A 27,174-nucleotide genomic window follows, 5' to 3' on the forward strand; every position below is an offset into this window, starting at 1 on the left:
AATTGCCTTGGTTTACTCCTTCGGTTTTAATACTAGCGAAATGTCTAAAGTCCACTTCACAGATATTCTCAAATAATTGTAAATCTGCATGCAATGGTGGATTAAAGACACTAGCTAGTTTTAAGTTTGACAAACCATTGCCACACCTTCCAATGTTTTGATTAGGTTCATTTTTCTTACAAAAGACTTCAACTCAATGATCTCCCTAGAAATACTCCCAGGGCTTCTTGGGACAAATGAGTTACCAAAAGCTAGTAATTCTATTAGTTGCTCATCCAGCATAACATCAGAGAAATTGTATATTTTAAAATCTCTGTTCTTGTTAGTCAGTATAACTGGGGAGTCCTGTGTCAAAAGTGTGAGTGATGTATTACAGTGGTGCCCATGTAGAAGGTTATGAGAACTGTTGATGGTAGATTTGCTCTCCTCAAACTTTGCAAGAAGTGAAGCCGTTGGTGTACCTTCTTAATGATGACACTTGTACTGAATGACCATGTCAAGTCTTCTGCAGTGTGCACCCCCAAAAACATTGGGCTTTTTTTTTACTCTCTGAACTTTCTTCATTGATTACGAATGGAGAATGATCTCCGTTGCTCTTCCTGTAGTCCACAATTATTTCTTTGGTCTTGTTGACATTTAGTGCAAGATTATTGCTTTAACACCAGCTTATTAAATGATTCTCCTCCTCTCTGTAGGCTGTCTCTTCATCATTCCTGGTGAGGCCCACAACTGTCGTATCACCTGCAAATTTGATGATATAGTTTGACCTGTGCTTGGCAGTACAGTCGTGAATTAGTATGGTGAAAAGAAGGAGCTTACGACACTGTGTGACTGCAGTGTTCAGGGTGACGCTCTGCCATGTATTCTTGCCTATGCACACTTTCTGGGGTCTATCTTTAAGAAAGTCCAGAGTCCAGTTGCACAGTAGAGTGCTAATGCCCAGATGAACCAGCTTTCTGATCAGATTTTGCAGAATGACTGTATTGAAAGCTGAACTGTAATAGTCTGCATACCGAACTATGGTGAGAGGAGGTGTGGCAGTCATTAGTAACTATATTTAAATAGGAGAGGACCCAGGATTGAGCCCTGAGGAACAACTTTAGTAACTGGTTGAAAGGATGAGTACGTTTGGTGCCCTTTGATGGCTTGTTACCTTCCAGACAGATAACCTAGAAACCACAACAAGCAGTATTGCAAACGTCCTGTTGAGGAGAGTCAAACGAGCAGTTGCAAGACAGTATGAAAGTCCAAGAACATGGTAGACACAAGCAGACCATTATTTCTATGTCAGTTTATTATTTTGGTAAAATGTAGCAGAGCAGTAGTGGTGCTGTGCTGGGCAATGTTGCGTTTCTGAAAGCAGGTTAGGTATTGCATCAGCTGTATATGCATGCATGTCTCTAATATTCTGGAGAGGGGGGAGGGGATCTGTATTGGTCAAATTTAACTCTGTAGGTGTGCCACCTTTGTGCAGTGGTATGATGTAGGATTTTTTCCACATTGATGGGACATATTTTTCTGCTATGGACCTATTAATGTGTATGGACACAGGGAAGCCTATGACATCTGCGGCCATTTTTAAGTAGCCTGATGGTAGTTTGTCTACAGCAGCAAAAGTAGTTTTTAGTTTCAGGATCAACTTCCTTGAGTGAAGTAGATACTGGACTAAATTGAAGAGCTGTGGTGGTTTTGTTTGGACAGGAGTAAGAGGGGGGGGAGTATTTGTGTCCAAGAGATATAACACTGATTGTGGGGATACAGTCTATCATATCTGCTTTTGAAGAGAGTGGTGGTCTCGCCAGTGTAGTGGAGTAGTTTAGAGATGACCAAAAAAGTCTTGGTTTGTTTCCATGTTCATCTTGTAGGTTGGTATATTATCTGCTTATCCTGTTTGACATGGAGTTTTGCAAGGTTTCCAAGATGTCTAAATTGCCGGAAGGCATTTTGAGTTTTTATGTTTATACTAAATTTTTCTGAGCTTTATTCCTTTTTCTCATAATTTTTCTGTTAGCCATGGTGCGGAGTTGGACATCGCTCTTATTATGAACTGGTGCTAGCTTAGTAACATTCTTATAGGATCATAGGAGATTGCTAGGCTAATGTCCCTGGGGCCCTTACAAGCTTAGCCAGGAGAGTTTACCCCCAAAGAAAAAGAAACCTCAGTCAGTACAAGTCACCCCTGTCAATGAGGGACAAAGGTGAAACCCCAGGGAAACATTTATGGTTTCCCATTCACTCAAGGTTGTGCTTGAAGAGGATCAGCGAGATACTGTTTGACATGTATGGGAACTCTATTCCAGAGACAGGGCAGCCTGCGGGAGACAAACCCCAGCAAGCTTTGTTGATGTCACATATTAGATATAGGCATATCAAGTGGGTAATGTCTAAGGAGTTACATTTACAGATATGGAGCATCTTTAGTAGGGCAGGGTCCGACATTGCCTACAGATCACCTCTGAGCAATCTGTATCACACAGAGTAGAGCGATAGTGATTTGAGCTCGCACAGGACGGGTGTTGAACGCCACGGATTCTCTTTGCGAGATTTTTCTGTGGTCTTTCCAGTCGGTGCAGGTGTTTGGAGTGGTACATGCCAAACAGGGCGTTATACTCAATTATAGGTCTAATGAGGGAGGAGTACAGAGAGGTAATAACCTTTTTTTCTGGATGCAATCCCTTTACTTATGAGCTAAACTAAGAAAAAGGCTTTTCTGACCATTGAGCCACATGATGGTCAAATATGAGATTATTGCCAACCTGAGTACCCAGGTTTCTCGCCACAGGTTGTGTGCTTAGGGGGTTGCCATTGATATAGCAATCAGTAGGGGCCATGTTTTACCGAATGGTATGAGAATACATTTTTTTACATTTAACTTAAGGCCAGGACTTTGACACCAGTTATTTGTAGCGGTGAGACCCTCTTGCAGTATGCTAACATCATATAGGGAGTCAATGACAGCACCCAGCTTACAGTCATACTCAAACTTGGTCAGCCACAGACCCTTTGGCATCTACTTCTCAGAGGTCCAGGCAAAGACAAACAATAGGGGTCCCAGAACAGATCCCTGAAGAACACCACTAGTGACAACAGCCACCACATAACGCACGCATTCAGGTCACTCCACAAGTACAAATATGACTCTGTCATTGTCCATGTTGGTGTGAATAACCTGAGACGTACCTCCCTGGACTACATGAAGAGAGACATGGAGGAGCTCTCCGTTCTTGTAACCCAGGCAGGTATGACCCTAGTCCTGAGTAGCATCCTGCCTTCACCCAGAATGACACTACAGTACAAGGACAAAATTATGGACTTCAACAATTGGCTAAGTTTCTGGTGTCATTCTAAGGGGATGCAGTATCTGCCTGGTATGACATGATCGACAGACCACGATGCTTTGCCAGAGATGGCCTGCACCTGTCACCCTTGGGATTCCAGATACTGGCTAAGGCTCTTGCCACCCCTATAGTGCCTTTTTTACGCAAGGTTCAAATGACAAATTGACCACCATAACAGGTACAAGCAAGCAAAATCGGAGGGAAATGCTACTCAATGCTAGAAGTCTAAACCTCAAAATGCATTCACTTGAGGCACTCCTTAAAATGCAGAACATAGACATCTGTGCAGCGACAGAGACCTGGTTCAAGGCCCCACAGAGCACCCCTGCATTACCAGGCTATAATTCATACCACACTTTTCGGCCACCTAACCTAGACTGAAACACTAAAGGTGGAGGCGTGTCCATATTCAATAAGGATATCCACACCTCCAGGCTAGTTGCTCAGCATAATGTATCAGAGATTATCCACGTGCAACTAATTCTGGGCAAGACTGCAATCCAAATTGTAACTTGCTACAGATATCCCGCCATGCCCCAGGATTCCCACTCCTCATTTCTTGATACACTGGAAAATATTAGGGTACAACCCAACACCCTACTAATGGACAATTTCAACTACCCCACCATTAACTGGGAAAACTAAACATGTACCCACTCTTTTGCTCAACATTTTCTGGAATTCATAAATTCCATTGCCTTGAATTAACTTATCCACACCCCCACGAGGGGCAGCAATATCCTAGACCTGGTCATTACCAACATGGGCGACCAGTGTTCCACCATCAGAGGTGAATTCCTCATTGGTCAGATCAGACCACAAGCTAAATCACCCTAGACATCCACATCCCGCCCCCGTTATGTACACCACTTAAAACATTTCTCCAAAGCCAACTTCACGCTTCTTAAGACGGAAGTGGCAAACTTCACGACCCCCATGCAGACAGACAATAGGGAGGTACGACTGCTCAATCTCACACAAATGTACTTTATAAGCACTTACACGAGTGCATGGATCGTACTATACCTAATAGAACCAAGATGCTATCCTCCAAAAAAGGAAGCCAATCTGGTGGTTCCCTGCCATAAACAAACTCTACAAGAAAAGAAAGAAACTGTTGCAAAAAAAAAAAAAGGAGTAAAATCCCATGAATGGAGGAACTCCCTGGTCTGCCTCATTAAGAAGCTGAGATCCCTCATAAAATCCTCCAAAACTAGTTACAAAAACAAAATTGCCACCGATTCTAAACACAGCCACAAAGCATTCTATAGCTACGTCAAGAATCTCAATGGCAACACTCAGATCTGCTCTGAGTTACAGCACAATGGCACTAAATATACAGAACCAACTGATACTGCCAACATCCTGGCAGATAGGTTCAATGCTAACTTACCCTCCTCTCACCCCCTAAAAGGACATCTCTATACTGGAAGAATGCAAAGTTCCTTTAATCACGGCTGCACAGGTATATATATATATATATATATATATATATATATATATATATATATATATATATATATATATATATATAAAAAAAAAAAAAACCACACACACAATCTCCAAAGCCAAGAACACAGCATCCACGGGACCTGACAACATCCCAGGCTGCATTCTACATGAACTACAGAACGAACTGGCATCCTACCTAAGCACCATGCTCATAGCCTCACCTCAGGCTTTGTGCCCAGGGAATGGCGCACAGCAGCGGTTATCCCACTCCACAAAGAGGGAGCCGCCACGGACCCCAGGAACTACTGCTCCTTTAGCCTAACGAGCCTGGTCTACAAGGCCATGGAACGTATCATCATGGAACTTATAAACAAAGACATTGGTAATCTCCAAACTCTGGACCCCACCCAGTTCGGATTTGTAAAAGGCAGATCATGTCTCCTAAACCTGACTTGACTTCTTTGAAGCAGTCACCAAAGTAATAGACTACGGTAAGATGGTTCATACAGCCTATCTAGATCTCGCCAAGGATTCTGACACCATCCCCCACTCTGGAATTATAGGATTCTGACACCATCCCCCACTCTGGAATTATAAATAAACTCACTAAACTAGGTATAAATCCCTATGTCACAAGATGGGTTGCCAACTGGCTCACTGACAGAACCCACACTGTGAAAGTAGCAGACTCTAAATCTGACTTCAGACCCACAACAAGTGCAGTACCACAAGGTTCAGTCCTGGGTCCTCTCCTGTTTGGTATCTACTTTTCTGAAGTACAGGCTAACACAGAAGGTCTTTAGCTAGCAACGTTTTTTTAATGACTGCAAACTAGGTGCCATAATCAAAACTCCCAACGATGTGGACATCCTACAAAAGGGCCTCACTGAGACAGATGCCTGGTGTCAAAGCTATGGCCTCAAGCTCAATGCCAAAAAGTGCATTGTCATCCCCTTTGGTAAAAACTCTGTAACCATGAGCAACCACATAGGTGGTAGTCTACTTAACACCAAAAGGTGAGAAAAGACCTTGGAACACAGGTGGACAGTAGTCTCTCCTTGGATAATCACATCACCACAGTAGTCAGGAAATCCTTCTATGTGGCACACCTCATCACAAAAGGCTTCTCATCCAGGAAAAAAAAAAAAAAAAGAGAGGTCATTGTTAACGCACTCATTAGACCCATTATAGAGTACAATGCCCCTTCTGGTATGTACCTCACAAGACATCTACAACAATTGGAAAGGCCACAGAAATACCTCACAAAAAGGATTACCCGGCCTCAAACAGATGCCCTACACAGACCGGCTCAAAAAACTCCAGCTTCACTCTGTCGCATATCGCCTACTCAAAAGGCGATCGCTGCCTAATATACAAAGCCATGTCAAACCCAGAGCTGCTGGACATACTCCACTTAAAGAAATCCCATTCCCTCCGAGCTACATGCTCTAGGGACCTAAACCTTGTCACCACAATAAACAGAACATGCTGGAGGGATAGATTCCTGTCCCAGAGACTTCCCATACTTTGGAACAAACTAACTATCAAACAAAGCTCCTCATTAGCACTCAAAGAAAAATCTTGATTGGATGGGAAATAGGAAATTCACCCTGTAGATCACCTCTGTGGCTCTGCTCAACAGGGGCACAGAAAAATAATTTTCTTGGGTGGCGAAAGCCAGGGTACCTTTTTGGCTAGGCTTATATATAGGCCCTAGGGCCAACAGCCTAGTACCTACCTATGAACAAACTTGGGCTTTACCATGGAGGTTCCTAACATAACTGAAGGACATGTGGTTTCCCTTTGTTTTGGAGGCTAGTTTCAACTCATAATTGGCTTTGGAGGTTTTCACTAGTGATCTAATTTGCTTGTTGAGGCAGAGGAGGGAGTTTTTCCTATTTGGAATTTGTTCCTTTTTACCCTTGGACAACAGTTCCTTCCTTTTCTTGCAAAGCCTGTTGATAGAGGACGTCCACCAGACAGGTTTGTGTTTCCTTGAGGAGCAGGTTTTAGTTCTGCTGGGTATGGCAGAGTCCATGCAGTTGTACAGGTGCTTGTATACTGCACTGGACTACTGTTCAGCATAGTTGGTCTTCATCCTCTGAGGGGGGGTGGCGGTGTGAAGCTGCTGATACCCACCCTTAGGAGGTTGTAGTCAGCTTTTGAGAAGTTTTTTTTAGCCTGGTTATGGCTGGGGAGGGGTTGGGTGGGATAGAAACTTTGAATGAGACAAACCAATCAGATCTTACCAGGGAAGAACATACTATGGGAATGGTGCAGTGGTCACCCATGTTGGTGAGAACCAAGTCCAGTATGTTACCTCCCCTTGTGGGGGAGGAGACCAGCTGGTCTAGTGTGTTAGAACTGATGAAGTCAATGAATCATTGGGTGAGAGCATTACTGCAGGAATAGTTCACCCAGTCTATGGTGGGGTAGTTGAAGTCACCAAGGATCAGGGTGCTAGGCAGTACCTTGATGGAGTTGAGTAGGTCCAGGTAGGAGGAGTGGGTGTCCTGAATCATGAAGGTGGGTCTATAGCTGGCTATAACTTGGATGGGCATCTTGCCAACTTGTCAGTTGCACCTGGAGTAATTCCAGTGCGTCATGTTGTTAAACCATTCCGGAGGTGTGCCTTCCCTTAATGAAGCTAGAGACTCTACCACCCTTAGTCTTTCCGACCTCATTTTAGGGTCGGAAAGTGTGGAATGAAGTATAGTCTGGTAAGGCAGGGGTGCTCTCTGTAGCCCTGTACAAAGTTTCCTTGACTGCACAGACATCAGCATCTTCCAGTATGAGAAGAGCCTCCAGTGAGTACAGTTTTAAGTTACGGTTCCTAGCATTGAGCAGAATGACCATCAATTTGCTTTTTGACAGATCTTTTATGTTGGAAGATTTGTCTTTGGGACATAGCCAAAAAAAGCACAATGGAGTGACAGGTTGAGGCCATCTCTGGCAAAGCATCGAGGCCTGTCAACTATGTCATCCCAGGCAAACAAATACTGGATCCCCTTGGAAAGACACCAGAAACTAAGCCAATTGTTGAAAATCATTTTTTTGTTGGTATTGTGGTATCATTCTTGGTGAAAGTAGGATGCTGCTTAGGGCTAGGGTCATACCTGCCTGGAGCACATCATGTCTCTCTTCGTATACTCCAATGACAGGGTCAAACTTGAACAGACCTTAAATAAAGTGTACTACCGCAGTAGCTAGTGGCATTGTTCTAAATACATTCCAGTTATATTGCTGCAGTGTTTCATTAAAATTATCCTTGCTGAAATTGGTTGTATTTTGTATTTAATTCTAAATATGTTTATCTCAGTTATGGCGAGTTATAATAGCATATGCTGGTATGTGGTCACTTATGCTGAGAGGCAGCCTAATTTGTCAGTTTGTCTGCTTTGTTTGCAAGAATCCAGTCTAATGTCGAGTGTCTTCCCGAAGTTTTGTCGATTCTAGTAGGTGTGGTTATCAATTGCCTGAAACTGAACAAGTTTATGGATTCAGTGGAGGGGTAGTAGAATTTATGAGTTGTCAGTTTATTTAAGTCTCCAAATATTATAGTTTTGTGGTTAATTTGTTTGGATATCCAATACAGGTTGGTTTCAGCAGTATCAGCTCTATTCCCAGGTGGTATATAAATTTCTGTTAACCATAGTTTTCATATTGTTGAGGTTTAGGCGTGTTGTTAGAAGTTTAGCATTGTTAAATATGGGCATTTCCTGCGGAAGTAAGGTGATGGTTAGGGAATTTTTTTTTTATAGATTATTGCTATACCATCTGCACTCTTGTCTATCATGCCTGAGATTACTGTATCGGGGGGGGGGGGGTGATCTCATTGTCCTCTTTTTTTTTTTTTTTAAACCAGGTTTCAGTAGCTGTAACTGGTTTACATTCATATGGTCGAGCGCACATTGCTCAACCACACATTTTACTGACTTTTCTCCGCGAATCCCGTAACACCGAACGGTCAGAATGTCGTAAAAAACAAATGTGATATTTCCGACCACTCTACACCCTAAAACGCGTGCTAACATGGGTCAAAAAGGGGACAGGATTTTGCAATTTGCAACACTTGCAAATGCATTTTTGAGATGTTGCCATACTCCTTTCGGCCATACCCGCTCAACCATTCATCAGTCGACCATATGCATGTACACCGCTATGACTACATCAGGAGTGTATGTGGCAAGGTATGCATGTATGTCACAGATTTTATTGCACATACTCCTTAGGTTCATATTTAATAACGTGAGTTTGTTAATGCATCTCAGCAAGAAAAAGAACCCAGAGTGGTTTATTTGTGGTTGGAAGTGATAGTTTTATGAACAGTGGGACCTGGGTTGGGATGACCATCTCTGCTATTTTTTTTTAATTGGTATTTTACAGAAGGAAGTGTGTGTCCAGTTATATTTTGGTCTTGGTTTGGTATTTGATCATAAATTTGGATACTTAGTTTTGAGATATTTACAGTAAATGAATCAGATGTACTTTGTAGAGATAGGGTGTTTTGGAGAAAGGCAGGCTGGGTAGACACTGACATTCTTTGTGAGGACTGATTGAAGTCCTAAGTATTTGAAGGAATTAGAATTAATAAACTGTTGGTGAAAGCTAACAGAGTGAGGAGGAATAGTAAAATAATCAGAGTTAAGAACATCTTATATAACTTGGGTTTTATATTGTTGTTGTGTCTTTGGCTTTTCCCGGTTAGGGGTCACCACAGCAGAACTCCGGTCCGCTAATGATTGGTAGTTGATTTTTACATGCCGAGTTACCAGCCCTGACGCACAACCTTCAACGAAGGTACGCCCATTCACGCATGTCTCCACTCAGAAGACGCTCTAGCTGAGAATCGAACCGGACAGCGTCTGACTGTGAGGCGACAACGCTACCACAGCACCACCGCGGATCACATATAACTTGGGTTTTATCTTTGTTGTAAATTTGGATTAGAAAAAGTTAGGAGGCCTCAGAGTCTTATGATGGGAATGGACCCCATTCCCAAGTCAAAGTATGCTTAGAGTTCATGGAATTAGTATTGTTTCACTCTTTGATGCCAGCCAAAGGTGCTCTTCTCAGCACCCGCAATGTGCCCTGTAAGGACTCCTCCTGCAATTCGTATGGTGTTACATGAATTGGTAACATATCTAAATACAATTGCAAATTCTTTTTTTATAAGACCTGTTGCTCCCACTACTACTGGAACTGTCTGGATATCTTTCTTCCACATGGCTCTCGTTTCTGCCTGCAGATCCAGGTATATTATGACTTTGAGACTCTGTACGCAAGACACTGTAGTCACCGGGAGTGGCAATTTCAATGATCAGTGCTATTTTTGTCTTCTTTTCCTTGGACCACTATATCCAGTTTTCTAGCATCTATCTTTTGAACTGTTGGTACTGGGTGATCCAATGTGATAAACATAATTTTCTATGATTCTTTGTGGCTCATGTTTCCAGTGTTTTTCAGCCACTTTGCCATAGTGTTTGCATAATCTCCAGTGTAACAGTCTCACCACATTATTATGCCTTTCAGTATCCAGTCCCTCTGCCATTAGTGCATCGCAATCAGCAACAGTGTGTGTGACTGTTTCCAGTTCGGTTTTACAAAACCTACATATGTCCGTTTCTCTCATGTTCAATGGACTTTGTAAACTAGCATGCATGCAGCCCACTATCTTGGGCTGCCAATATTAACCTTTAATTTCTTGGTTTGAATTTGCCTCTCCTTAACCATTCCTGCGTTCGTTCTTGAACATAAGACTCTTCCAAAAGTCTTCTATACTTGCAACTATATTTGTGTTTTTTTCCACATTTCTTGCCTTCTTGTCTGGTCCTTCACCTTATATTCTTTTTGTTTTTTGGCACATTCAGTTGCTGCCTGGTTTTTATCCACTTCTGGTTTGATTTCCATTCCTACTGGAAGTTGATATACTTCTGCTAAATTAAGCAGAGACGTCATCTTAGATTTATTCTCCTCAAGTTTCAAAATTTTCACTTCATTTGGATCTTGTGAGGTCAGTAGATATGTGTGGAGTCCCACGACTGCAGATCTATATATGTAATCAATTTCAAGGAGGCCCATCCCTCCTTCAGAATGGGGAATATATAATCTTGTTATACACTGATTTTTATAAATCATTCGGTTAGCATGAAGCACCCTTCTTGTTTTAATATCCAATCCAACACCTTTTGGGGCCAGCCAATCACTCCAAAACTATAAGTTATGACAGGAAGAGCAAACTGATTTACAGCTTAGATCTTGTTCCTAGATGTCAATACTGTTCTCAGGATTAATTTAAGTCTTCTAAAGTACTCCTTACTGAGTTTTATTCACATTTGTTCATTAATTATTGCTGATCCTTCATCAATTCTTAAGTATTTATACACTCCCTCTTGCTCAAGTTCTATTATATCACATTCTTGTCCCAAACTGACGTTTTCCTGGTGCTGCAGTTTTCCTTTTTTAAAAGGTTGCTTTTGCACATCAAGACCAAATGACATACCAATATCATCTGAAAAAAAAAAAAAAAACCTGCAGCTGTCCTTTCAATTCCTCATCTGATTAGCTATACAGTTTTAAATCATCGACAAAGAGAAGATGAGAAGTCATTAGACTTTGTTATTTTCTAAGAGCCAAACTGTAGCCATGGCCTAAGCTGTTAAGTAAACAGCTTAATGGATTAATGGCAAGGCAGAATAGCAACAGTGACAGAGTCACCCCGTAATATCCCCCTTTGAATTTTTATCCCTAGGATAATTAATCTGTCCTTGATCATGACTTAATTGCAAAGTGGTCTGCCATTGTTTCTGTAATGTAATCAATCAGTGCAGGGTGTATTGTATACATTTTTAAGCACTCTTTATCCATGAAGGTGGTATACCATCAAATGCTTTTTTTATAGTCAATCTATGCCATACTAGATTCTTCCCCTTTTTACAGTTCTCCACTATAACTTTATTTAAACAAATGATCCTTTGTTCCATATGATTTTATTTGATTGCCCTTTTGTTCTACTGCCATAATTGAGTTTTCTTCTAAATGACTATAAACTCTGTCGGCATCAATTCCTCTATAGTTCATATGTCATTGGTCTATAATTTTAAGGTAGCTTGTAGGTTCACTCGTAAGAGCATTGTTTTTCCTGTTATTAACCAGTGCAGTGTCTGTCCAGGTTGCGCATATAAATAGTTCTTACTCGTGGCTAAATCCTCATGCAAAGATGTTAAATTAAAGTTAGGTACTGCATCTGGGCCTGGGGTTTTCCAATTAGAGATTTTTCTTAACTTTGTTTCAATCACTCTGGCTGTTACTTCATCCCATTTTATATCCTGTACCATTAAATCTTATTCTTTCTTTTACTGCTCTCCATTTAGCATCTTTCCTATGTTCCACAGAATCTACATATATACTTTCCAAAATGTATCTATTTCTTCTTTTTTTGGCGGTCTTTCAATTCCTTTTACCCTATTTCCCAATTCTCTATAGAATTTTTTGGATCAATAAATTGCTTATTTTGTACTTTTTCTTTATATTTATCTTCGTATCTCCCAAGTCTTTCCACCTGTGCTAGTTTATTTGTGATAGTACATGATAGATCCTAGTCTGTTCTAATACTGCACATTGCTTTTATCACATCTATCTTTTTTAGTATTTTTGTTGATCTGTGACACTTGCCTTAGCTGCTTTATAGTTTTCTCCATGCAATATTTCCATGATGGTATTCACTTTTGCCCTTTCCTTTCCCTCACTATCCTGTGTTCTTGTGGTAGAACTCTATCGGTTATTAATTTATCAGCACAGTAATATATTCAGTTTACTTCTGTTATACTGCATGGAACTGTATGGATAGTCTTAACTACTGCGTTCATTTGTTTCATCAGACTTCTGACTTTTGTGGTTTTATTAACCTTCTGCAGTCCATTTCATTCATATTGATATATCTGTCTATGTCTTAAATCAAGCAACTCTTCTCTTAACTCGTTTTCTTCCAAACTAAGGGCACATCCCTTATTTCCTGTTTCCTGCAGACATTCTATAGCATCTTCCTGTGGCACATTCTCCAACTTCATCCTGTGCCATCCGTTGCTCTATCGTATGGGAACTCACTGGTCTATCACTTCTCAACAGTGATGGCAGAGTTTCCACAGTTTAATGTTCCTTCCTTTACTGTCTAGCTTCAAATGAACGTTTATACTGGTTTCCAGTGGAAGGCTCTAAAATATCTTGATATGGCACCTGACCAATTGCTTCCTGTTCCACTGGTTTCCCCTTAATTTAGATAGATATTCATTGCTCTATCCTGCTGTGATGCTTTCTGCATTTGATTTTCTACACTAAATCCTTCTCTTTGCAGCTGCGCCATTACTAATCTCTTTTTCTACCTTTTCTCTTAATCTCCTTATTTTTTGTATTGTAGTTTTCCATGTCTGGATTCCTTTACCTGTATTTCTCCAAATATCTTTGGTGCTGCTCTTTTTGTATTGGTTAATTTTGCTCTCTCATTTGCATAAATATTATACTATATGAAATCTCTCTTCCTTTCCCATGCCCATATTTCTTCTTCACATATCTCCAGATCTTCTTCCTTTTCCTTATTCTGGAGACTCACTCCATCATGCTGTGATATAGTCAGTGTTAGACCTTCTACATTAAATCCTTCGCTTCCCAGGCACTCCATAACTTCAACTTCCATTTAACTTCTGCTTTACTAATCTTTTCCACATTACATCTGTATGCTATTAATCTTTTTATTGTGAAATGTTCCATGTCTGGATGGTTTTGCCTGTATCTCTTCAAATATTTTTGAAACTGCCTTTTCTATATTAGTTAACTTGGCTTTCTTTGCATAAATATTGCACCATATCAAATCTCTCTTCCTTTTCCCCATGTCCATATTTCTTTTTTATATTTTTCAAATATCTCTAGGTTTTGTTTATATTTTTGCACTTCCCCAGATGCTTCTTTTTCCAAACAGATCAGAACGTCTTGATCTATATACTGTTTTTCAAAATCTGTTGTATTAATGAACACAAATTTTTATTTGAAGCTTCTGACAGTTTTTCTTGCGGAAGTCTTTTGCTTTCCTTTAATTTCTCTCAAAAGTTTCGTATAGCTTATGTCTGGAAATTCTGGGCTTTTTATGTAGTAGTATTGTGTATTGGAGCTTTTCTCCTCGGGCCTCTACTGAAAACGGATATGTATCCAGATAGATCAGCCCGGTTAACAAATGTAAAATAAATAAATAAAATAAAATAATTTCTTTCTTATCCTCAATATTCCACTCTATCATCTTTATGGCTCTTCTTTGGCCAATTAATTTTTGCTATTTTTTGTGGACTGCTACTTCCTTCTACGGGCCATCTTCCCTGGGTACTGGGCTGGTTGTAGAAATGTAATTTGATAACTGTAGGGGGCAAGGATTAAGAGTTTCAGACAGAGTCTTGGGTGATAAACAAGAGTGGGTGTTATTATTGGGAGCAATTCTCTTGCTTGTTTTCCTCTGGAGGGAACGAATGGTATTGGTTTGAGGAATATGTGAGTGGTACTATGGAAGTATAAAGTAAAAGGGAGCGGGTAGGACGTTTTAGTAGGAGAGTTAGTCCAACAACTGTATAATGTAAGGAGGTTTCTATGGACTTTGAAATGCAAACTCCAGAGGCCACCCCAACCCCCAAAGATCAGCAAAAGAATGAGAAAAAGTAGGCCAGAATGCAGTAGTGCAGTTCTGGAAAATTACTGGTTCGAGCAAAGTGGTTACACAAGAAGAGAAACTTAAGGAAGGGAGGCAGTGGATGGCTGAAAATAATGAAAATGAAGCTATTATATAGGACAAAGTTCTTAGATTTGTCTCGCACCTTGCGTTTGTTTGTGTCTTTCGGCTTTTCCTGCTTTTCTAAAATTAAAATGAAAACCGCAAGTAATTGTGAAGCACTGTGTCACACAAAAAAAGACTAATCCACTAAGTCTTTTTTTGTGAGACAGTGCTTCACAATTACTTGTGGTTTTCCTTTTAATTAGTATGAGTAAATGTTCAGTGCCTGTTAAGAAGTAGAGAGTAAAAGCTGACCAGCTGGATATCAATAGAGGAGGATTTACAAACTATAAGGCCATTGCTTACAAACCAGGACACTGAAGAACTCTTCTTCAGGTTACTCACTATGCAGGCTAAAATACACACAGAAGACTGGATGCCCCTGACACTTAAAAGCACAAGGGCAGAGGTGGTGCACAGTTTGTCCTAAATAAATGGTGGGTGGACTGAGTGTGCTCAAACTGCCTATTGGCTGAGCCTACTGTGTGTATGCTTTAGGGATGTTTCAATTTATCAAAATTGAGACTGGATACAGAACAGCCTCAGTTGCAATTTTAAGATATTCTCCAGGTAGATTGCTAGGGCAGTTGTAGGCTTTAATTTTTTGAAGTATTTTGATGGTATCTGTGGTTGGAAGAAAAAAATGCTGAAGGTGGTTATTTGACAGTACTGTCTGTATAAAATAGATACTGAATTGGTATCTACAGTATCATTTTCTTTCAGTTTCTTTGATGTTGGCTGTATAGCTTATCCTGGATTTAACAGTTTACTAATTGAATCCCAGAAGAGTTTTGGATTATTAGCATGTGCATGCTTGCGCTTTGATTGGCTGAATCATAAATTTCTAAGGTTTTCTTATACCTCATAATAAAGTAACAAAACTGGCCCGTATGCAAGTAAAGCAGAAGTTTTATTTATTTTTAATTTTGTCCAGACCTTCCAGAGTTGCCAAAGTTCTTTTACAGAAAGGAAAAGATTCCTCAGTTTCTCTTTATGCATAATATATGTGTGGGAATCTATGGTGCAGATAGCTTGAAATCATTCACGTCTTTTCTTTCTTTCTCACTTTAAGCTTAGTATAATAAAGTACACTGTTGTGGTATCATTGGGGTTGTCATTTTTATCCTTATTACTCAAATTCTCTACACAGACAGTGACACTGGTTTTGGGCTCTCAAAGGATCGGCAAAACCACTTCACTAACAAATCCTAGAAGGATTAAAAAATGCCCCACACACACACACACACAAAAACAGTCTACTTTGTTATGCTACGCTTAAAATGAGAAAGGAAAACAAGAGGTTGTGACTGACTTATCTGCAGCACAGACTCCCATTCAGATCTTCTGCATAAAGGCAAACTGAGGAATTGCATTATTTCTGGAAAAGGAGAATTCAAGAAACTTTATTGAACTGAGGCACCCATGTAGGTGTGAGACTTGTAGCTTTACACATATGCTGTTAGAACATAGGATATCATATTCAAAATCAGCACAAATATAAATGTATGATACAGTCAACTTAAAGGACAGCACCAAATTAAGCCAGATAAAAATGAATCTTAACATAAATGATGGAAGAGAAGGTAAAAAAAAAAAAAGCTCAAACAACTGGACAAAAGGATAATTAGAAGCTAAGCATGTATTATCGAGGGCCATTTTGATGCTGGCCTATATTTTTGACCATGGCAGGCTTAGATCCAACCACAACATGCCAGATTTCCATTTCTCATGCATATTTGCTACACTTTAGCCTTTATCAGCTTATACCAAATGCAAGACTCACTCAGGTCATCATAAAAATTAAATCAAAGGCTTTTTCTGCTACTTGTTCTCTAAAGTGTTCAACTGCATCTTTTCTGTTGCATTTGTTACTGCTTGTTTATAACCTGTTTAAATTGTGTTATTCTAAGCCTCTAAGTTTTGTTTTAAGCACTTGGGCTTTAGGCTAACCCCTTAGTTCTCCCTGGCCTGCTCTTTCATATTCTGAAAAATATTGGATGGACAATTTCGTACAGTTTCTCCTGCCAGTCTGGTTGATATGGGCATCCTGAGATAGTGTAGCAACTGCTGCCTTATGTACACAAACACCTACTACTACCACCTAGGAACCCAATTTGTGAGAGATGCAATTACATTAGGAACAGAGAGTCCAAGCTCACTCCCTCACAAGCTAGTAGAAGGTTGTCAACACAATCACTACACCTGAAGACAAGAAAAACAGGAGGAACCACCAACAAACAACGAATAATTACTTTTTTATTTTGATTGAACAGCGCTTTCACGCCACACAGGTGCGCTTCATCAGGTTACAAAAGACCTAAAAGCCCAAAAAAAAAAACACAAAATTATTCATGATTCATGATACTCTTTATAATATATATATAGCCGTACCATATACATATTGTGCTACAAAGTATAAAACACAAAAACCTAAAAAGACTAAACCTAGGGAAATATAAAAAACACAATAATAAAAAACAAAGCTTAAAATTCTAAAGTACTATTTGTTGTTACTGTTTGCTCTGTTTAGATCCTAAGAGATATTTTCTGCTATATCTCATTGCCGGTCAATGGCTACACACTACTACAAAAACTATCCACGTATGCTAGTACAGCATTAAGAATTGCAATCTGGCATATATCACTACACCTCAAACACCACCCACACAACACACACCCACATATTTGGAGGTCCTCAACAAAAACATACCCAAACAAAGGAGACCTCCAAGGCAAAAACACAATCTCCACAGCCCTCCACACCATATATCACGCATAGTCCACACATCTGTGTCTCACAACCACTAAGGCTTAACCATAAACCCAGCATATTAGTTATACGTGACTCCATTGTGAGACACACACAGATGTGCCTCTCACCAGGCTGGATAAGGAGAAAGTCACAATTAAGTTGTCTGTCAGGGACCAGAATCCACCATACCACACACGCACTCAAGTCTCTCAACAACAGGTACTGTTATGACTCTGAAATAGTCCATGTTGGTGTGAATGACTTGAAACTTACCTCCCTGAACTATATGAAGAGAGACATGACTAAACTCGGTGAATGTGTGTCCCAGGCAGGTATGTCCCTAGCCTTAAGCAGCATTCTACCATCACCCAGAATGATGCCTGAATACAAACAGAAAATGAATGACTTTAAACAACTGGCTTAGTTTCTGGTGTCATTCCAGGGGGATCCAGTACCTGACAGCATGGGAAGATAGACAGACCACGCAGAAGTTTTTCCAGAGATGGCCTGCATCTGTCTCACCTGGGGTTCAGGATTCTAGCTAAGGCTCTTTCCTCCCCTATAGAGGCTTTTTTAGGAAAAGTGACGAGTTAAAACTACCAACATAAAAATTTCAACAAAACACAAATTAAAGGTTATGCTGCTAAACGCTAGGAGTCTAAACATGAAACTGCACTCACTGCAAGCATTCCTAACCCTGGAAAATGCTGACATCTATGCAATCACAGAAACCTGGTTCAAAGCTGCAGAGAGGAACACAGCCTTATCTGGTTATTCATCCTATCATACATTCAGACCCCAAACTGTGGGTAGTAAAGCCAAAGGAGGTGGAGTTTCAATATATATTAAAAACATACACACCTCCAGGCTGGTCAAACTGTATGACAAACAGGAGACACTCCAGGTGCAGCTAACTATTGACAAGACCCCTACACAAATCATAGCTAGCTACCAGCACCCATATCTGACCCAAGATGCCCAAACTGCCTATCCAGACCTCTTCGAATCTATCATGATTCGACCCTTTACCCTGATCCTGGGTGACTAACTACCCAAACATAGACTGGAAGAGCTACTCTTGCCAGAACACAAATGCCCAGAGATCCCTCAATTTTATCAGTGCAAATGCTTTGGAACAGCTAGTCGATATCACCTCTTGTGAGGGTAATATCTTGGACTTGGTATTAACCAACATGAGAAACCACTGCAGCATCCCTACAGTATCATCCTCCCTTGTAAGATCCGACCATAAAAACAGTCACGTTCAAAGTCACCATCTCCCCTGACCCCCCTCTAGCTAGGGTCAATCAAAAAACTTCTCCAACGCTGAAACAGCTTCAGAGCCCCCTCCCCCTCTCTAGGAACCGGCACCCATATCAAAAACTATACCACATTACTATACGAACAGTTGTATAGATGCATGGAATCAGGAATACCTGACAGGACTAAATCATCCTCCGCAAGGAAGAGTAAACCTGTCTGATGGATATCTATAAATAAACTCTAGAACAAAAAAAAAAAAAATTTGCTGTCCGGGACCAAGAAGGAGCAGGTGGACCTACTGGAAGCAATCTCTCCTTAGCCTAAACAAACAAATTAGAGCACTAGTGAAATCCTCCAAATTTGCTGCACCTGATAAGGCCTTCTTCACATATCTCCGTAATCGCAAAGGTAGCACCCAGGCCTGTTCAGAACTGGTGGTCAAGGACACCACATATAGAAATGCCGTAGATATAGCAAACTTGCTGACAGATTCAGCAATAAATTTCACCTCTCTGTCCCCCCCTCATCATTAAATCAGGTCATCACTGCTCTCTCAAAGGTGAAAAATACAGCCTCCATGGGACCTGATAATATCCCAGGCTGCATCCTACATGAACTCAGGCAGGAACTTGCAGCACCATTAGACGCCCTATTCAACCAAAGTCCGAGTACCGGTTTTGTCCCAGCTGAGTGGAGGACAGCCACTATCATCCTTTACACAAAGGCGGAACGCCCACTGATCGGGAAATTATAGACCCACCAGCCTAACTAGCCCGATCTGCAAGGCCATGGAATGGATCATCACGGACCTCATTAACAAGGACACTGGCAACCTCTAAACATTCGATCCCACCACAGTTTGGCTTCGTTAAGGGGAGGTCATGTCTGTTAAATTTGTTCAACTTTTTTGAGACAGTCACCAAAGCCATGGATGAAAGGAAGACAGTGCCCACCTCCTACCTTGACCTGGTCAAAGCCTTCGACACTATTCCCCACTTGGGCATAATAGATAAACTCTCTCAACTAGGCATCAATCTGTACGTTACCAGATGGGTAGCCAACTGGCTCACTGATAGAACCCACCTAGTCAAAACAGAGGAAGCCACCTCAAGCAGTAGACCCGTATCGAGTGGCATACCCCAGGGTTCGATTTCGGGGCCTCTGTTATTTGGGATATACTTTTCTGAGGTACAGACCAAAACCAGTGGGCTATGGCTAACCATGTTTGCAGATGACTGGAATTTGGGAGTAGTCATCAATTCCCCTAGTGATGTGGACATCCTCCAAGAGGGTCTCACCCAAACAAAATGACTGGTGCCAGAAACGTGGTCTCAAGCCAAATACAAAAAAAATGCATCATCATCCCCTTTGGAGAGAGAAATGCCCCCACAAATTATCACATTAATAACGTTCTAAGCATGCAGTTGTGAGGGATTTGGGCACCCAGACTGATAGCAGCCTGACTTTTGTCCACCATGTTGCTTCCATTGTACGAAAAGCTTAGTAAGGGTATCTCATCCAGGGACAAGGAGATCATAACAACCCTGTACTCTTCCCTTATAAGGCCCATTATAGAGTACAATGCCCAATTTGGCATGTACCTCGCAAAGCGCATGCAGCAGCTGGAGAGACCACACAGGTTCCTCACCAGGAGAATCCAGAACCTCATAAATCTACTATACTCAGATAGGATAAAAGCCCTATCCCTCTTGTTTCATTACAGACTCCTCAGACGTGACCTCTGTCTGGCATACAAGGCGATCTCAGACCCTGCCTTGATGGGACTGCTACATATCCGCAAGTCAAGCTCCACTCAAGTAACCCGCACACGTGGCGTCAACCTGGTCTGGGACATCAATAGGACTTGTTGGCGGGATGCCGATGTGTGTCCCAGAGACTCCCCCATCTATGGAATAGACTCCTTCTCCACGTCAAGCAGAGTACCTCTTTACCCCCTTTTAAGCACAATCTGGATAACTGGATGGGAAATAGAAACTACATCCCTGGGATTCCACCCATGTCCCTGCTGGACAGGGGCATCGGGTGCTGATTTGTCCATGCATGGGCTAAACTCTTGGCTAGGCTTATAAGGGCCTCAGGGCCAATAGCCTAGTAACTTCCTATGATCCTATGAAAGGTTGACAAATAGTAGTGCAGTTTTAGGTTCCATAAACAGAGATCAGGTCTGAAACAAAATCATAGTCACTATGCAGTGCACATCCAGCATAAAAGCTGGTTAGAAAGCCAGTGAATATAATGCTGTAAAAGCTAAGAAACAAGGCATTTGAGTTTCCTCAACTAAAATGGACAGCTGCATATGTCTGACAGAATGCAGAAAAAGCTCACTAACAGAAAACTAGACCTACACAAAAGAGATGTTGTCAAGGCCTTGACTACAAGTTCTGAAACACAACCAAACCTGCTATCAGGACTCTGCTTTGCTTCAATGTTTTTTGGCTGTTGAGGGAGGTTAGATTAATGCACTCTATTGCTCCAGTACTCAAAGTACTATGCTACCAACAGATACATTTATTTAACAGGTACGTTCACATGCACCTGTAGACTAACTTCAGAAAATGCAATAATGTATACTATATGAAATTAACAAGGAAGCAAATGGAGCAAGACATTTAGCTATCTCAAAAAGAACACACCTGAAGTAGTCAGATATTTTGATCATTTAAGTACCCAGAGGAAAAAAAGGGTTGTGAATATATGGACGTTCACAGAGAGGAAAGATCAGGGGAAAAAAACTAACTAGGTTACCGAGAACATTAACTCTTGGTTATTGCTTCCTCAGGTGACCTGAAAATAAAACATGTCAGGTTTTTAACCCAAATTCAAACGTCACATACGTGCTTTAAATACTGTCAAACTTAAATTGTAGTAGAACATGCATTTGCAACGGTCTCTAGTAACTAAGCAAAGCCCATTTCATGTTTTGGGTTAGTAGTTAAAATGATCTGTTCAGACTCACGACATCCCACATGGACTGTAGAACTAAGTTTTGTTCTGCACTGCTGAGGCCCTTTCGCAGCTCAATACACATAACCTCAAAGCATATTGCAAGCTCAGCTGCCAACGTGAAGCTTTAAACTATATCAGCTGCACTTAGTCCAGCATAAACTTCTTAAAAACCACTAGTTACACAAAACTTAACACCAAAATATGGAACAAATTAAATTATCTGTAAAATACTTTCATAACACCACTGAATACAGCTTGCAGACATTTCTGACAAATACAAGAAATGGATAGTATTTTTCTAAACTGCAAATACAGTTCATAAAAAGTCGCCACTACTCTCGATTTTGCAAAGCATTCTAATTTGTGCAGGTTATCAACGAAGGGCAGAAAACCATGAAAATGTATTCCTTTTGTGTAAATGAAAAAAAATTGCTAAATAGAGAACAAAAAGCATTAGGCACAATGTAATGAACTAATAATACCCAATAGACTATGCAGAGCCTTTTTGTTTTTACAAGGCCATTTCTGTCACATTCCCACATCACATTAACTGTGCAACACAGTTTTTCTTGTTAAATTGTACAGTTGCTAGATTTCATTATTATTGCAGAATGTAGAATTTTTTTACTATAGAATGCTGCAGAAAGCTGTACGACTTATTTGCTTTGTATATGTATATGCTAGTATGTTTGTCATTGTTACTGGAGCTTTCCCTCCCTCGGCCTTCACTGAAAACAGGCTCACTTTAGGTCCAGTGGACTTCCCTGGTCATCAAACTGAAATAAATAAATAAATGTGCGCGACCGACATATATAATTTGATGTCTAACTGCTCCACCTCACTCATCTAAGTGCCATCCAGTTCCCAAATGAGACTTTGCTTTAAATAAGCTGTTTAATCACTTCAGTTCAAATTTGATATATATATGCAAAGCACATTTTTAAATATTTTTTCCAGAAGCATCTCCCACTTATATCTCCCATGCTAGGTCTTCTAGCCTTCTCCTTCATCACAGTGTGTCATTTCTGAGGGCCCTTCTTAACTCTACTGCAACCCTATGCAGGCACACCTCTGGCAGGGTTTTCCTAGTTCCCAAATCTGTGGCATCTTGCAGAGAAACAGGTTTACAAAGTAAACAAACTATCAAAATTGGGGGGGGGGGGGGCAGGACAAGGTTCATGAAAACAGCAGCTCCATATGCAATACTTTCATCTCCTAAGAAGCACTTTTGAGTTTTTGCCCTTCTGACTATAAGATCTTTCTAAAGTGTATTACCACCACTCAGAAATTTACACCTAGTATGAAAGAGGATCACAGGTCCGGGTCTATATTAGAACATCAAAGTTTCAAAACTTCGAATGTTCTAATATTGAACCCTGTTCAGCGAAAGCTGAAAATATCGAAGCAACAGAAAACCGAATTTTTTCCGAGGGAAAGAATTTGGTTGTCCGTTTCTGTTGCTTCGGTATTTTCAGCGCCGACTGGTCGGGTTCAGGTAAGTGTGCAATTGAACGCGGGTTAGGTTAGTTAGGGTGCGGGTTAGGTATGTGTGCGATTGTGTGGACGTGAGGATTAGGGCGGAGTAGGCGAGTTAGGGTTAGGGCGCGGGTGAGTGTGCGATAGTGACGGATCTTAGGAGTAGGGTTTGGGTTAAGGTTAAGGTAAGTGGATAGTTAGTTTTGTGTGTATAGTTTAGTGTAGGGTTAGGTGTAAGATTTTAGGTGTATGATGGTGGATTGCTGTTTGTTTGGTGTGCTTGTGTTGTTTGTATGTGTTTTGGAACAGCAATTTTTTCCCCTAGGAAAAAATTCACTGTTCTGTATGTTCGACGTTTTCTGTTTTCGCTGAACAGGGTTCGATATTAGAACATTCGAAGTTTTGAAACTGCGATGTTCTAATAGAGACCCCACAGGTTCATAGGTAGGTACTAGGCCATCGACCCAAGGGCCTAAGTAAGCCTAGCCAACAAGGTTCCCTGACTTACGCCACCCTAAGAAAGTTAATTTCCTGTGCCCCTGTTGAGCAGACACACAGAAGTGTTCCCCGGGGTGTATTTCCTATTTCCCATCCACTCAAGATTTTTCTTGAAGAGTGCTAATAAGGAACTTCTGCTTGACATAGATGGATAGCGTGTTCCAGAGTACAGGAAGTCTCTGGGACAAGAATCTATCCCGCTAGCATGTCCTGTTTATTGTGGTGACAAGGTTTAGGTCCCTAGAGTGTGTATAATGGGTCTAATGAGTGCAGAGTAGAGGGGAACAATGACCTATTTTTTTCCTGGATGAGAACCCTTTTCTGATGAGGTGTGCCACATAGGATTTCCTGACTACTGTAGCGATGTGATTATCAAAGGAGAGACTACTGTCCACCTGGGTCCCAAGGTATCTTATCACACATTCATCGTTAAGTAGACTGCCGTTTATGTGGTAGTTCATGGGTACAGAGCTTTTACCAAAGGGGATGACAATGCACTTTTTGGCATTGAGCTTGAGGCCATGCCTCTGACACCAGGCATCTGTCTCAGTGAGGCCCTTCTGTAGGATGCCACATCATTTGGGGACTCGACTATGGCTCCTAGTTTGCAGTCATCTGTGAACTTCAGTAGCCAGAGGCCTTTTGTGTTAGCCTGTACTTCAGAGAAGTAGACATCAAAACAGGAGAGGTCCCAGGACTGAACCCTGTGGTACTCCACTTGTCTCTGGTTTGAAGTCAGATTTGGAGTCTGCAACTTTTATAGTGTGGGTTCCGTCAGTGAGCCAGTTGGCAAGCCATCTTGAGACACAGGGATTTATACCTAGTTTAGTGAGTTTAACTATAATTCCAGAATGGGGGATAGTGTTGAAAGCCTTGGCGAGGTCAAGACAGGCTGTGTGAACCACCTTACCCTCGTCTACAGCTTTGGTAACTGCCTCAAAGAAGTCAATCAGGTTCAGTAGGCATGACCTGCCTTTCACAAACCCGAACTGGGTGGGGTCCAAAGTTTGGAGGTTACCGATGTCTTTGTTTACAAGTTCCAAGATGATACGTTCCATGGCCTTGTAGACTAGGCTTGTCAGGCTAATAGGGTGATAGTTCCCAGGATGGGAGGTGTGTGTGTGTGTGGGGGGGGGGGGGGGGGGTAAAGTTAGCACTGAACCTGTCAGGATGTTGGTAATATCAGTTGGTTCTGTAATTTTTTGTGCCATTGTGCTGCAACTCAGAGCAGATCTGGGTGTTGTCACCGAGATTCTTGACATAGCTATAGAATACTTTGTGGTGGCCCTTAGAATCAGTGACAATTCTTGACATAGCTATAGAATACTTTGTGGTTGCCCTTAGAAATCAGTGACAATTTTGTTTTTGTAGCTAGCTTTGGAGGATCTTATAAGGGATCTCAGCTTCTTACGGAGGCTGACCAGGGAGCTCCTACACTCATGGGATTTTACTCTCTTTTACTCTTCACTTTATCATGGTATTTGTAAATCATTAGTAAAAATATACTCCATCAACAGCATCACAATAAAGATGCCTTATCAAATGTTATAGGATGATGTTTCCAGACACAAACAATATCTAAACTGCGGGAAATTAAAATAATGCAACTATCTGGCAGAAAAAAACCCTTAGTACCCTCATCTCATGGTCCATTAGTGTAAGGATGGTCAACTATAAAATGCATTACGTTAAAAATAAAAGCAGTAGATTGCTTATTCAATGGACTTCCAAGTGTCTTGCAGAGACGCACCATTTTTAACTATTAAAACCCCACTCTAGATGTTCAATAACCCAATCACTCCAACCAACCCCCAACTCCCCACAACTAAAACAACGTCTTATTTTTCTTACAGCAAGCAAACTGCAGCCACTCAAGGGACACAACGCGTATTACGCAATACAACACAAATCAGCAAACCTTCCATCTAACAAATAGGCAAAATGTGGAACGCATACTAACAACTTCAACTAGGAAGGTCATAGGATGATTAAAATATGCTGGTTTTACTTATAAATGAGATATTTTAATGAATATGATTATTTTCTAATCAACATGGATTAGAATAAAAAAATGCCCAACAATGAATGTGTGACAGAGCCTTGAAATTCATGTGAAACTCTGAGAAACATTAACTTTTTAAGACCCCAAATGAGGTACGTTCCTCGTAATGAGGCACACTTGAGAGGTATGAATCCACAAACTGTGGAGCACTGTCTGCATCTCATAATATGAAGCAGGCAAAATATGGAACCCATACTAACAGTATCAACTAGGAAGCTCACGTGATGGTTACATCCACTTTATACTTACAAAATGCATTTGGCATAACATAATACGATTCAGGATTAGTTGCAATAATATAGGACAGACCTTTTCAACGTGAAACAGCAAAGAACACGGACGTTTTTTTAGACTCAAAAAGTGAAGTACACCTTAAAAGGAATGCAAACCAGTTTGCATACTTACCACACTATAACAACTTCACATAACATATATGGACTGCACATACTTACACCTCACCAACAGGGTCCGTAACATACGTAAAAAGCATAAACCAATGCAAGATTCAAACCACTCTCCTATCACTTATCCACGTTTTTTTACTTTCAGACCCACTGGGTATTCTCTTTTCCGCAACCTCAGCCGCCAAATCAGTGACGTACATATAGCACCAATGAACAAGTTTATCAAGGCAGAAGTCCCACCTTCCAGAAATAATTCCCACCCGTAAAGCGTTTCACTCTCTAGTAAGGTTTCATGTATTCGAATAGTTAGTATAAGTTTCCCGTAGGAATTACTTTTTACATTTTTAGATATATGTACTGATTTTTTCGGTTCTGTTTTCAGAGAATTGTAGACAGAACGGTTATGGAGCTGTAACATTCAGATAGTCCCACATCATACAAAGGGTCTAAAAGTGAGAAATTTCTTAGGTGAGTTGGAGTAGGTCTCCTTTTCAAGTTGTCCCGTGATGTTGTTCTGTACATAATAAGACAGTGTTGACACTCGGAAGAAACATGCGGTATTCGTATTTAGTAGCAACAAGAATTAGGAAGTAGGTGTATATCTACAAACGCCGCATTAAGGCTTCAGGGTCTGCACCAGATACTGTATACTGTTTGATGATTACTATATTTACGTCTCCACTATGTCTGTAAAATAATGGAGCACTTTCTATAACTAGGAAGCTGACAGCGTATTTAAGAATTTCTGTTGATAGTCCACTATTACCCACCACGGCTATAAAAAACATATCTTTTTTTTTGACAGACCCTTTCAATTTTGAGTCAAGACGACGAGAAACATTTCTCAAACTCTCATAATGTAGTGTTATTAACGGATATGCCATGTGTTTTGTTTCTCTTTCGGTATCAGACCTTATATTGTTCTCTGGGTGATTTTGAAATGTATTCCTCGGTGTAGTGGTGGGGAATAAGACAGATTAAATGGAGCACACGGCTTCCACACTCTTCCAGCGTAATCTAAACGTTGTTCGCAGTTTAACATATAATAGGAATCGAGCGACGTGATTTCATCTTACGCGTGCCTGACAAACGTTTAATGCACCATGTGGGCGTTGACTCACTAGCACTACTGTACATCATTCCTCTCAAGT

General features: G+C 40.8%; 1 protein-coding gene across 1 annotated transcript in view; it reads right to left on the reverse strand.

Annotated features, from left to right (window-relative positions):
- The window catches only part of CHEK2 (checkpoint kinase 2), a 1,207,489-nt gene extending 1,181,129 nt beyond the window's left edge, over window positions 1-26,360 (reverse strand). Inside the window, exon 1 of the mRNA XM_044068390.1 lies at window positions 26,072-26,360. The gene's annotated coding sequence lies outside the window, so the exon portion shown is untranslated. The remainder of the gene's footprint in view (window positions 1-26,071) is intronic.
- Between the last annotated feature and the right edge of the window lie 814 nt (window positions 26,361-27,174).

Source organism: Protopterus annectens, chromosome 4.part0 (assembly GCF_019279795.1).
Source record: "Protopterus annectens isolate FY-2018-M chromosome 4.part0, PAN1.0, whole genome shotgun sequence".
In the NCBI taxonomy this organism is placed as follows: domain Eukaryota; kingdom Metazoa; phylum Chordata; order Ceratodontiformes; family Protopteridae; genus Protopterus; species Protopterus annectens.